Here is an 11566-nt window from a genome sequence, read left to right on the forward strand (position 1 = left end):
AAAAAAAAAAAAAAAAAAAATTAGCCAGGTGTGGTGATGCGTGCCTGTAATCCCAGCTACTTGGGAGTCTGAGGCAGGAGAATTGCTTGAAGCTGGGAGGCAGAGGTTGCAGTGAGCTGAGATCGAGCCATTGCACTCCAGCCTGGGCAACAAAGGTGAAACTCTGTTTAAAAAAAAAAAAAAGTGCAAGGAGAAAAAGGAATAAAAAGACAAAGCAGAATATGTCCTGAGAACTGGGATAACTATAAAAGGTGTAACGTGCATAATGGGAATATCATAAGGAAAGAAAGAGAGAAAGGAACAGAAGAAGTATTTGAAATAATAATGACTGAAAATTTTCCAAAATTAAAAACAGAAATTAAATCACAGATCCAGGAAGTTCATAGAACACTAAGCAAGATAAATACCAAAAAGTATAGTCTAGGCATAATACTCAAACTGAAAGGACAGTGACTTGCCCAAGGTCACACAGTCAGCAGGTGACAGAAGTGGGATTAGAAGGCAAGCTTACCTATCCCCAGAGCCAACCTCCTTTGCCCCTCACCTGGGTTCCTTCCCAAGCTCACAGGCCAAAAGCCTACAAACTGAGTCAGGAGAGAAAAATCCCTGTCCATCTCCCACTCTGGGGAAGGAAGGTAAAAGGAGTGCTCACATTCACTTTCAGGTCTGATAGACTCTCCTGCAACTACTTTTTGAAGGACAAATTGCTGTTTCCAATGGCTGATGCCTTCATTAGTGCAAAACTCTTATTGAGGACCATACAGAGCTGACATTTGCCACTGTTTTGTGACCATCACAAAGAGAGTTCCATATTCCGTTTGTTTTCCCTTTTTCTTTTTTCTTTCATTTTTGTTGTCGTTGTTGTTTTTTGTTTTTCTGAGATGGAGTCTTGCTTTGTCGCCCGACTGGAGTGAGTGCAGTGGCACAATCTCGGCTCACTGCAACCTCCACCTCCTGGGTTCAAGTGATTCTCCTGCCTCAACCTTCCAAGTAGCTGGGATTACAGGCGCACACCACCATGCCTGGCTAATTTTTGTATTTTTAGTAGAGACAGGATTTCACCATCTTGGCCAGGATGGTCTTGAACTCCTGACCTCGTGATCCACCCGCCTCAGCTTCCCAAAGTGCTGGGATTACAGGCCACCATGCCTGGCCTGTTTTCCCTTTTTCATTCTGCAGACATCAAAGGAAAACAAGAGGCAGGAAGGGCTGTGGCTGACAGCAGTGTCTCCCTCAGCCCTTACCTCTATGGGTGATGGGGCCAAAGCCCCACTGTCCTGCCAGCCACTGTGAACAGACAGCATTACCTGCCCCAAGAATGGAGCTCTGCAGGTAGAGGCGGCCCAAAGAGAGAGATTTCATTTTTTGTCCCTCTTCTAGGGGTTGACAGCTTGGACAGTAGTTTCCTAGAAACAAACTTTATTCTCAAGGAGATGGGCATGTCTGAGCCTGGAATGTTTACGTGAACAAATAGGACTTTTCTCTCTGCTCCAGCCTCAGCCTTGGCCATGAGACAAAGTTTCCCCTTCGCCATCTGTGGAAGGATCATTTTTGTTCCACGGGCTCAGCTTGTCTGTGCTGGGGACAAAGAGCCACAAGGTGGTGCTATTGTCTCAGGTTAATAAAAATGAGGTAGGCCGGGCGCGGTGGCTCAAGCCTGTAATCCCAGCACTTTGGGAGGCCGAGACGGGTGGATCACGAGGTCAGAAGATCGAGACCATCCTGGCGAACACGGTGAAACCCCGTCTCTACTAAAAAATACAAAAAACTAGCCGGGCGAGATGGCGGGCGCCTGTAGTCCCAGTTACTTGGGAGGCTGAGGCAGGAGAATGGCGTAAACCCGGGAGGCGGAGCTTGCAGTGAGCTGAGATCCGGCCACTGCACTCCAGCCCGGGCGACAGAGCGAGACTCCATCTCACAAAAAAAAAAAAAAAAAAAATGAGGTCAAACACTGGGTATCCCTTAGGTATCCACAGGGATTGGTTCCGCAGTCTCCCACGGATACCAAAATCTGTGGATGCTCAAGTCCCTGATACAAAGTGGTGTTGTATTTGCATACATCCTATGCACATCCTCCTATATACCTTTAAATCATCACTAGATTAGTTGTGATACCTAATACTATGTAAATACTTTGTAAGTAGTTGTTATATTGTGTTGTTTAAAGCAGGAATGTCCAATCTTTTGACTTCCCTGGGCCACATTGAATCTTGGGCCACACATAAAATACATTAACACGGCCAGGCACCGTAGCTCACGCCTATAATCTAGCAGCTTGGGAGGCCGAGGCGGGCGGATCATGAGATCAGGAGATCGAGACCATCCTAGCTAACATGGTGAAACCCTGTGTCTACTAAAAATACAAAAAATTAGCTAGGCGTGGTGGCTGAGGCAGGAGAATAACATGGGCCCGGGAGGTGGAGCTTGCAGTGAGCCGAGATCGCACCCCTGCACTCCAGCCTGGGCGACAGAGTGAGACTCCGTCTAAAAAACAAACAACAACAACAAAAAATTAACTGGGCACGGTGGCACACGCCTTTAATCCCAGCTACTTGGGAGGCTGAGGCAGGAGAATCACTTGAATCGTGGAAAGGGAGGTTGCAATGAGTCGAGATCGTGCCACCACACTCTGGCCTGGGTAACAAGAGCAAAACTCTGTCTCAAAAATAATAATAATAATAATAATCAGATACCCCAACACTAATGATAGCTAATGAGCTAAAAGAAAAAAAATCCCCAAAATATCTCATAATGTTTTAAGAAAGTTTATGAGATTCAAAGCCACATTCTAAGCTGTCCTGGGCCACATGAGACCCATAGGGCTGTGGGTTGGACAAGCTTGGTTTAAAGGATAATGACAAAAAAAAAGTGTTTGTACATGTTCAGTTGGTTGTTTGAATCCACAGATGCAGAACCCACGGATACAGAGAACCGACTGTATACTAACCACTGTGGCTTGCCGCGCCACTCTGCTAAGCGCTTTATGTAGATCAAAGCATTTCATCGTAACAGCTTTGTGAAAAGGGTGAAGCACTGAGGGATGAAGCTGCTTAGCCAAGGTCACACAGCTAGCAAGTATTGAAGACAAGACTCCGATCCGTCAGAAGTTTTCCGCAGTCAAAGTGTCAGTGTGAGGACATCAACTGGTCCCTGCCTGGACAGAGCCATAGGTTTTTCTGAAGTATGTCCTTCTTACTCTTTCGGTGTTAATATGACTAAGTAGCTCAGCTTTAAAATACATTTTAAACTTTTTTAAAAAAATTTTCTAGCCTTAGCCTTGAAATGTACTTTGAGGCCGGGCGCGGTGGCTCAAGCCTGTAATCCCAGCACTTTGGGAGGCCGAGACAGGTGGATCACAAGGTCAGGAGATCGAGACCATCCTGGCTAACACGGTGAAACCCCGTCTCTACTAAAAAAATACAAAAAACTAGCTGGGCGAGGTGGCGGGCACCTGTAGTCCCAGCTACTCGGGAGGCTGAGGCAGGAGAATGGCGTGAACCCAGGAGGCGGAGCTTGCAGTGAGCCGAGATCAGGCCACTGCACTCCAGCCTGGGCGACAGAGCGAGACTCCGTCTAAAAAAAAAAAAAAAAAAAGAAAAAGAAATGTACTTTGAAACCCTTTGTTTCACTCTCTTCCCCTCAGATACTCCTTGTACCATGCTAGCTTATCTCATTATGTGCCTGTTTAGAAACTCCGGGGGGGGGCTAATTTGAAAATAAACCAAGCATGGCCCGGCGTGGTGGCTCATGCCTGTAATCTCAGCACTTTGGGAAGCCGAGGAGGGTGAATTACCTGAGGTCAGTAGTTCGAGACCAGCCTGGCCAACATGGCAAAACCCCATCTCTACGAGAAAAAAAAAAAAAAAAAATATATATATATATATATATATATATATACACACACACACAAAAATTAGCTGGGCATGGTGGCAGGCACCTGTAATCCCAGCTACTAGGGAGGCTGAGGCAGGAGAATCGCTTGAACCCATGGGGCGGAGGTTGCAGTGAGCCGAGATCGTACCACTGCACTCCAGCCTGGGTGACAGAGACAGACTCCGTCTCAAATAAATAAAAAGGAAGGAAAGAAGGAAGAGAGGGACGGAGGGAGGAAGGGAGGGACGGAGGGAGGGAGGGAGGGACGGAGGGAGGGAGGGAGGGAGGGAGGGAGGGAGGAAGGAAGGAAGGAAGGAAGGAAGGAAGGAAGGAAGGAAGGAAGGAAGGAAGGAAGGAAGGAAGAAAGGAAGGAAGGAAAATAAACCAGGCATGGAGATCCAGCTACAGAATTCTCCCCCACCTAGAAGGATGGTCTCAAGGTGGATAAGCTACACCTCAGCCAGACATGATGGCCCCCACCTGTGCTCCAGGGGACAATAACTCAAAATAGCCACTGGGAGAAGACACACAGACTCTGTACCCTTCACCGCCCCTGCGTGCTCCCCATGCCAAGTTTCCCTTTTTAAACCCCTTCACTCAGCCCTAAAACTTAAAGTGGTCTCTGGGAGGCATGAGCCTGGTCATTTCCTAACTGCTAACACTTAAAGAAAATTACTTTCCTTTCACCACACTTCACTTCTTGCATTTTGGCTCCTGACTGGTGAGCAGCCAGATTTGTGTTCGGTTACGTTAAGATGGCTTTCTCCTTTTTTTTTTTTTTTTGAGACAGAGTCTCTCTCTGTCGCCCAGGCTGGAGTGCAGTGGCGCGATCTCAGCTCACTGCAAGCTCCACCTCCCAGGTTGTCACCATTCTCCTGCCTCAGCCTCCCGAGTAGCTGGGACTACAGGTGCCCGCCACCACGCCTGGGTAATTTTTTTTTTGTATTTTTGATGGAGACGGAGTTTCACCATGTTAGCCAAGATGGTCTCAATCTCCTGACCTCATGATCTGCCTGTCTCGGCCTCCCAAGAGATGGCCTTTCTTTTAGAAAATAATTGAGACAGTGGATGTGTGAGGTTTTCTTGTCCTTCATAACCAACATTTTAAAATTTACTATTCTATAATTTTTTATTTCCAATTTTCAGGCCCAAAAGATTCAGGATTGAAGACTGTTTCTCTCTTTCTCTCTCTCTCTTTTTTTTTTTTTTTTTTTTTTGAGACAGAGTCTTGCCCTGTCGCCCAGGCTGGAGCGCAATGGCATGATTTTGGCTCACTGCAACCTCCACCTCCCCAGTTCAAGCGATTCTCTTGCCTCATGACCGGCTAATATTTATATCTTTAGTAGAGACGGGGTTTCACCACGTTGGCCAGGCTGGTCTCCAACTCCTGACCTCATGATCCACCTGCCTTGGCCTCCCAAAGTGCTGGGATTACAGGCGTGAGCCACTGTGCCTGGCCTATTTCTCTTAATGAACAAGCTATAGTGCTCAGTTGGGAGGACATTCAGGTTCATACTTGGCCAACAGAACTGTGTTGGTAGCCTACTCTTACTGGAATACATCCGATAACACAGTGTGTATCATAAATGCACCAAACAGTAAGAATTATTGCAGCAATTACAGAAGAAGCAGTGCTAAATTTTAAATAGAATGAAAGATTAAGTCCTTGGATTATTTGATAATCATATTAATAAAGAGAAGTAAATCTTATCAATATAAGTATTAAGTACTAAGTAGTTGTATATTTCACAATATAAGTAAATCTTATATTGAAGGAATAGATAAAGTCTGCGTAATAAGAGCTCAGTAAATAGCAACTTCTATGAGCAACAGGACAATATTATGTCCCTGGCATTTGGACTTAGACAAAAACCTTTGTTGAATCACAGCCTGTCCAGGTATGCACTGTGTGACCCTGAGCAGGTCACATCATCTCTCTGACACCGTTTCCTAGTATGTTGGGTGGTGAAAACTCACATTACAGAGGCCTGTGGGGGTACAGAAGTCAATCTGCGCAACGAGCTCAGCACGTGCTGAGTGCTCAGGAAGTTACAGCCACTGGGGTTAAAATCACTACCATAATGGTGAAGAGCCCTGGCAAACGCTGCAGTCTCCATTCTCCCCACTGAGATATCCGAAGGGCTGATCAGCTCCCCTGTCTTTCCCAAACTAGGATCCCAGGAATTAGAGATGGTGATGCTTAGGTGGGTGCACAGCAGCATCTAGTGGACTAGAAGGAGAACTGATGAGGTGTCACAATAACATTGGGAAGAGGAAGTTTTTTTTGTCTGTTTGTTTGTTTTTGTTTTTGTTTTTGAGACGGAGTCTCGCTCTGTTGCCCAGGCTGGAGTGCAGTGGCATGATCTCGGCTCCCTGCAAGCTCCGCCTCCCGGGTTCACACCATTCTCCTGTCTCAGCCTCCCGAATAGCTGGGACTACAGGCACCCGCCACCACGCCCAGCTAATTTTTTGTATTTTTAGTAGAGACGGGGTTTCACTGTGTTAGCCAGGATGAGCTCCTGACCTCGTGATCCACCGGTCTCAGCCTCCCAAAGTGCTGGGATTACAGGCGTGAGCCACTGTGCCCGGCCGAGGAAATTTTAAGGCTGGGGAAAAGGTTGGCAGAGAAGTCAGGAAGGAGGCCTGCACGTGCTGGGTGTCCCCAGTGGGGAGATCAGAGGAGGTCCCTTAACAGTTATCAGGACCTCAAGTCCCCATGTGCTAGCTGAGGGCGTCCTTCTCCCTCTCCCAGGCCTCCCTGGTTGCTGGGTCTCTGGATCCTATGGGCTCAGGGGCCCTTCTTTTTCAAGCTCTGCTTCACGTGTCTGTGTCCAGCTGAGGGCACTGACCGCACTGCCCCAGTCCCCAGGGCTGATGCCAGGACAGTAGAAAGCTCTGTGCTGGGGCATAGCCAAGGTGTCCCCCATGGCTCTGGTCCACACATTGGCAGCTGGGCCTTGTGTCCCTCTGACACCAGATCCTAGGGTTTCTGGCTCTGCCACCTCTGCTGTGATGCTCCATTCCAACCATGTGGCTCAGCAGGGAGGGGCACTACATACTGTCCCTTCTCCCTTCTCCATACTCCTTCTGCATTCCTACACGCCCTGCACAGGAGCCCTCTACCCTCCTCCTTCTGTTAGGAGAATTCAGAAGATACCAACTTTCTCCTCTTTTCCTTTCTGTAGTGGAGGTCCCGGCAGGATCCCCTCATGAGCTGTGATGGTTAAGTGGGAGAAGTTGTATTGAGCTTGAAGCACAGGCAGGTCCCACAACAAATGCTCAAAAAATGGAAGCCTCTGCCACCATCTGCCTCATTCCCATCAACCCGAGGAGAAAAGAGCCCGCCTTTTCTGAGAAGAACGTTTATATATTGATAGAAATTCCTTGGTTTTATTTATCACCGCCAGTCGGTTTTAAGGATGCAAGTATATACACATATACATATGTATCTAAAACATATTAAGTTTTGAAAAGTAGGTTATTAAAGGATATGTACAAGACACTCTAGATTTTTTCTTTTTTCTTTTTTTTGAGATGGAGTCTCACTCACTCTGTTGCCAGGCTGTAGTGCAATCTCGGCTCACTGCAACCTCCGCCTCCTGGGTTCAAGCAATTCTCCTGCCTCAGCCTCCCAAGTAGCTGGGACTACAGGCGCTCGCCACTGCACCCAGTTAATTTTTGTATTTTTCATAGAGACAGGGTTTCACCATCTTGGCCAGGCTGGTCTTGAACTTCTGACCTCAAGATCCAGTCACCTCAGCCTCCCGGAGTGCTGGGATTACAGGCATGAGTCACTGTGTCTGACCAAGATACTCTAGATTTTTAAAATAAATATCCATACCCCACATGCTCAAATATAAACTGAACCCGTAATCCAGCAGCTTAGCAGCCTAACCTCAAACCGCATTTTAAAACTTTTTTTCCTTTCCGCTTTCTTCTCCCCTGCTAATCTGAAGATGTAACTTTGAGACAAATGCAGAAGTGTCTTCTCGCCTCTTGAAATCAACAATAACAACAAAAAGAAATCCAGCCTTGGAATGTGCTGTGAACCTCCACCCGCTTTCTTTTCCTATTCTATGTCCCCATGCCTTATGCACATTTATTTACCTAGTTGTTTGGTAAGCACACACCATACTCACTTATCTGGTCACATATTTCCTTAGAAGTTTCAGTAGTCAGATCCTGATGTGAACCATGCACCTCCTCCAGCCATGATGGCGCCGGCCACTTCCACAGATGGAAAAATAATTCAAGACAAGCCACTGATCATACCACCTGACACCTCCCAGCCCCCCTGCCTCTTTTGCCTTCCAAATCCTCTCTTTCATATGCCAAAAAAAAAAAACAAAAAAAAACCAAAAAACAAAAATCTGTTTTTTTTCCAGCCAAGTGCGGTGGCTTCAGCCAAGTGCAGTGGCTCACGTCTGTAATCGTAGCACTTTGGGAGATCGAGGCCGGAGGATTACAAGGTCAGGAGATGGAGACCATCCTGACTAACGCAGTGAAATCCTGTCTCTACTAAAAATACAAAAAATTAGCCGGGCATGGTGACATGTGCCTGTAGTCCCAGCTACTCCGGAGGCTGAGGCAGGAGAATTGCTTGAACTCAGAAGGCGGAGGTTGCAGTGAGCTGAGATTGCACCACTAAACTCCAGCCAGATTGGGCGACAGAGCAAGACACCGTCTCAAAAAACAAAAAACAACACCAAAAAAAAAAAACCTGTGTTTTTCTCACATGGAAGAGTGGAATTGCTGTCTGCTCTTGCTCTTGCTAGCACAGATTATAAAATTCTTGCTTTTTAAAATCACATGTCATTATTATTTTGACTTCTTTCTACAAGCAGTGAGCAGCTGGGCCCTTTGGCTAGTTACAACGTGAGTGACTGGGGCAAATATATCAATTGAGGTTTATCAAGCCAGATTTAGGTTGTTTCTGGGAAAAACACGAGCCAAACATGCACCTGTGGCTATTTTTCTGAAGAGGTTTTCAGGAGGTTTCCTATTGTTTTTAAGAACCTTCATTTTATTTTATTTTATTTTATTTTATTTTATTTTATTTTATTTTATTTTATTTTATTTTATTTTATTGTATGTATGTATGTATGTATCTATCTATCTATCTATCTATCTATCTATCTATCTATCTATCTATCTATCTATTGAGATGGAATCTCGCTCTGTCATCCAGGCTAGAGTGCAGTGGTGCAATCTCGGCTCACTGCAGCCTTTGCCTCCCGGGTTCAGGCAATTCTCCTGACTCAGCCTCCCAAGTAGCTGGGATTACAGGCGCGTGCCACCACGCCAGGGTAATTTTTGTATTTTTAGTAGAGATGGGGTTTCACGGTGTTGACCAGGCTGATCTCAAACTCCTGACCTCAAGTGATCCACTCGCCTCAGCCTCCCAAAGTGTTGGGATTACAGGCGTGAGCCACCATGCCCGGCCGGGGATCACAGTTTTTAAGAATGATTTGGTGGTTATGGGCTCAGGAAGTAGGGAGTGCTTATTGGTTGGGTTGGAGATGGAACCATGGGGGTGGAAGTGAGTTCTTGCTGATTTCTCTTCCTGGATGGGATCACAGGACTGGTTGGGCCAGATTTTCAGTCTGGGTGGTGTCATCTGCTGCATCGGAATTCAGGGTCTGCAAAATATCTCAACCACTGATCTTAAGTTTTGCAACAGTGATTTTATTCCCAGAAGCACCTTGGGGAGGTTCAGACTCTCGCAGCCAGAGGCTGCATGGCGCCTAAACCGTAATCTCTCCTCTTGTAGCTGGTTTGTTAGTCCTACAAAGGCAGGACAGTCCCCAGGCAAGAAGGTTTTATTTTTTCAGGAAAGGACTATTACCGGTTTTATTTCAGAATTTAAACTATAAACAATTCTTCCCCAAGGCTAGTTTGACCTATGGCCAGGAATGAACAAAGACACCTTAGAGGGTTAGAAGCAAGGTGTGGTCGGCTAGGTCTGATCTGTTTCACTGTCATAATTTTCTCAGTTATGAGTTTTGCAAAGGCCGTTTCAACGGGGTGACTACAGCAAGTTAATTTTCCTCCTCTTTCTTTTGGTTTACCCGGGGGCAGGTGGAGTCAGAACTGTCCAGGCCGGGCGCGGTGGCTCAAGCCTGTAATCCCAGCACTTTGGGAGGCCGAGGTGGGCGGATCACGAGGTCAGGAGATCGAGACCATCCTGGCTAACATGGTGAAACCCCGTCTCTACTAAAAATACAAAAAACTAGCCGGGCGTGGTGGCGGGCGCCTGTAGTCCCAGCTACTCGGAGGCTGAGGCAGGAGAATGGCCTGAACCTGGGAGGCGGAGCTTGCAGTGAGCCGAGATCGCGCCACTGCACTCCAGCCTGGGTGACACAGCGCGAGACTCCGTCTCAAAAAAAAAAAAAAAAAAAGAACTGTCCAGCAGGCACTGAAAGTAAAAAGGCTGTGATAAACCCCCTAAATGTCTAGCTAGGCTAGTGGGAAAGGTGTCTCCTGCACATCAAGGAGTAAGGGGATCATCCTTGGTTTGTTCTGTTTTTCTCCCCCCAGTTGCAAAGCTGTCCTGCAGTCTCAACAGTGGCAGAGGGACCTAAAGCCCTGAGAAATCACTTGGCTCACTGGGCAGAGGAAGAGGAAAGAGACTTCTGTGTCTGAAAAGTATGGGGGAAATCTCTTTTTGTTTCTTCCCGTACTTCACTTGAAAGGCTGACCCAGATGCGTGTAACTGCACAGCAGCACAGGGGGCTGCAACATTGATAGATACATGAAAATGGAGCCCTGCAGAATCCCGCAGAGGAGAAAGCTAAACGGGATCACTGAAATGGATGTATGAACTAACGTAAGTCCTAGGATCACCCTAAGCTATGCATGCACAGAATGGACTTACGATCACCCTGAGCTATGCATGCACAGAAGCAGAGCAAGGGCTTTGAGAACTGAACTATAATATAAACCACCACTCAACTCCCAGATTTACCCAAGTGGTACATGAGCCATTTGGACACACCAGCATAGCAATGGCTTGAAAACTGCACTGAGACTGGAACAACTGCCAAAGAAAACAAGACAGGGCTGGGTGCAGTGGCTCACACCTGTAATCCCAGCACTTTGGGAGGCCAAGGTGGGCGGATCACAAGGTCAGGAGTTCAAGACCAGCCTGGCCAACATAGTGAAACCCCATCTCTACTAAAAATACAAAAAATTAGCCAGGCATGGTGGTGGTGCCTATAATCCCAGCTACTTGGGAGGCTGAGGCAAGTGAATCGCTTGAACCCGGGAGGTGGAGGCTGCAGTAAGCTGAGATTGTGCCATTGCACTCTAGCCCAGGCGACAGTATGAGACTCCGTCTCAGGAAAAAAAAAAAAAAGAAAAGAAAAGAAGACAGAACATGTGGTTTAACCTAAACTATGTTGAATGCTCAATACAACAACAATAACAACAAAATGAACATTCTCTGGCAAATTTTAGTAAGAACCAGAATCTCACAACATAATAAGCAAACTGTCCAGGATACTCTCCACAATTATGCAGTAGAACATAAGACAACTCTGACAAACTCTCAAGGGAAAAGATAATCAACAATCCAGCCTTGAAATGACCCACATGAAGGAACAATTTATGCTTTAATTAGAAGTTTGGTTAAAATTTAATTCTAGTTGGCCAGGTGCGGTGGTTCACGCCTGTAATCCCAGCATTTTGGGAGGCC

The 11566-nt window shown here is 46.6% G+C and overlaps 1 protein-coding gene across 2 annotated transcripts in view; it reads right to left on the bottom strand.

Annotated features, from left to right (window-relative positions):
- PIWIL3 (piwi like RNA-mediated gene silencing 3) overlaps window positions 1-8162 on the bottom strand; it is a 56011-nt gene extending 47849 nt beyond the window's left edge. The window contains exons 1-2 of one of the 2 annotated variants that reach the window (XM_025399667.1): window positions 8013-8162; window positions 2535-2655 (exon numbers count right to left, since the gene is read on the bottom strand). The gene's annotated coding sequence lies outside the window, so the exon portion shown is untranslated. The remainder of the gene's footprint in view (window positions 1-2534; window positions 2656-8012) is intronic. The other variant, XM_025399668.1, reaches the window with a different exon arrangement.
- Window positions 8163-11566: the final 3404 nt, after the last annotated feature.

The sequence above is a fragment of the Theropithecus gelada genome, chromosome 10 (genome assembly GCF_003255815.1).
Source record: "Theropithecus gelada isolate Dixy chromosome 10, Tgel_1.0, whole genome shotgun sequence".
Lineage (NCBI taxonomy): Eukaryota > Metazoa > Chordata > Mammalia > Primates > Cercopithecidae > Theropithecus > Theropithecus gelada.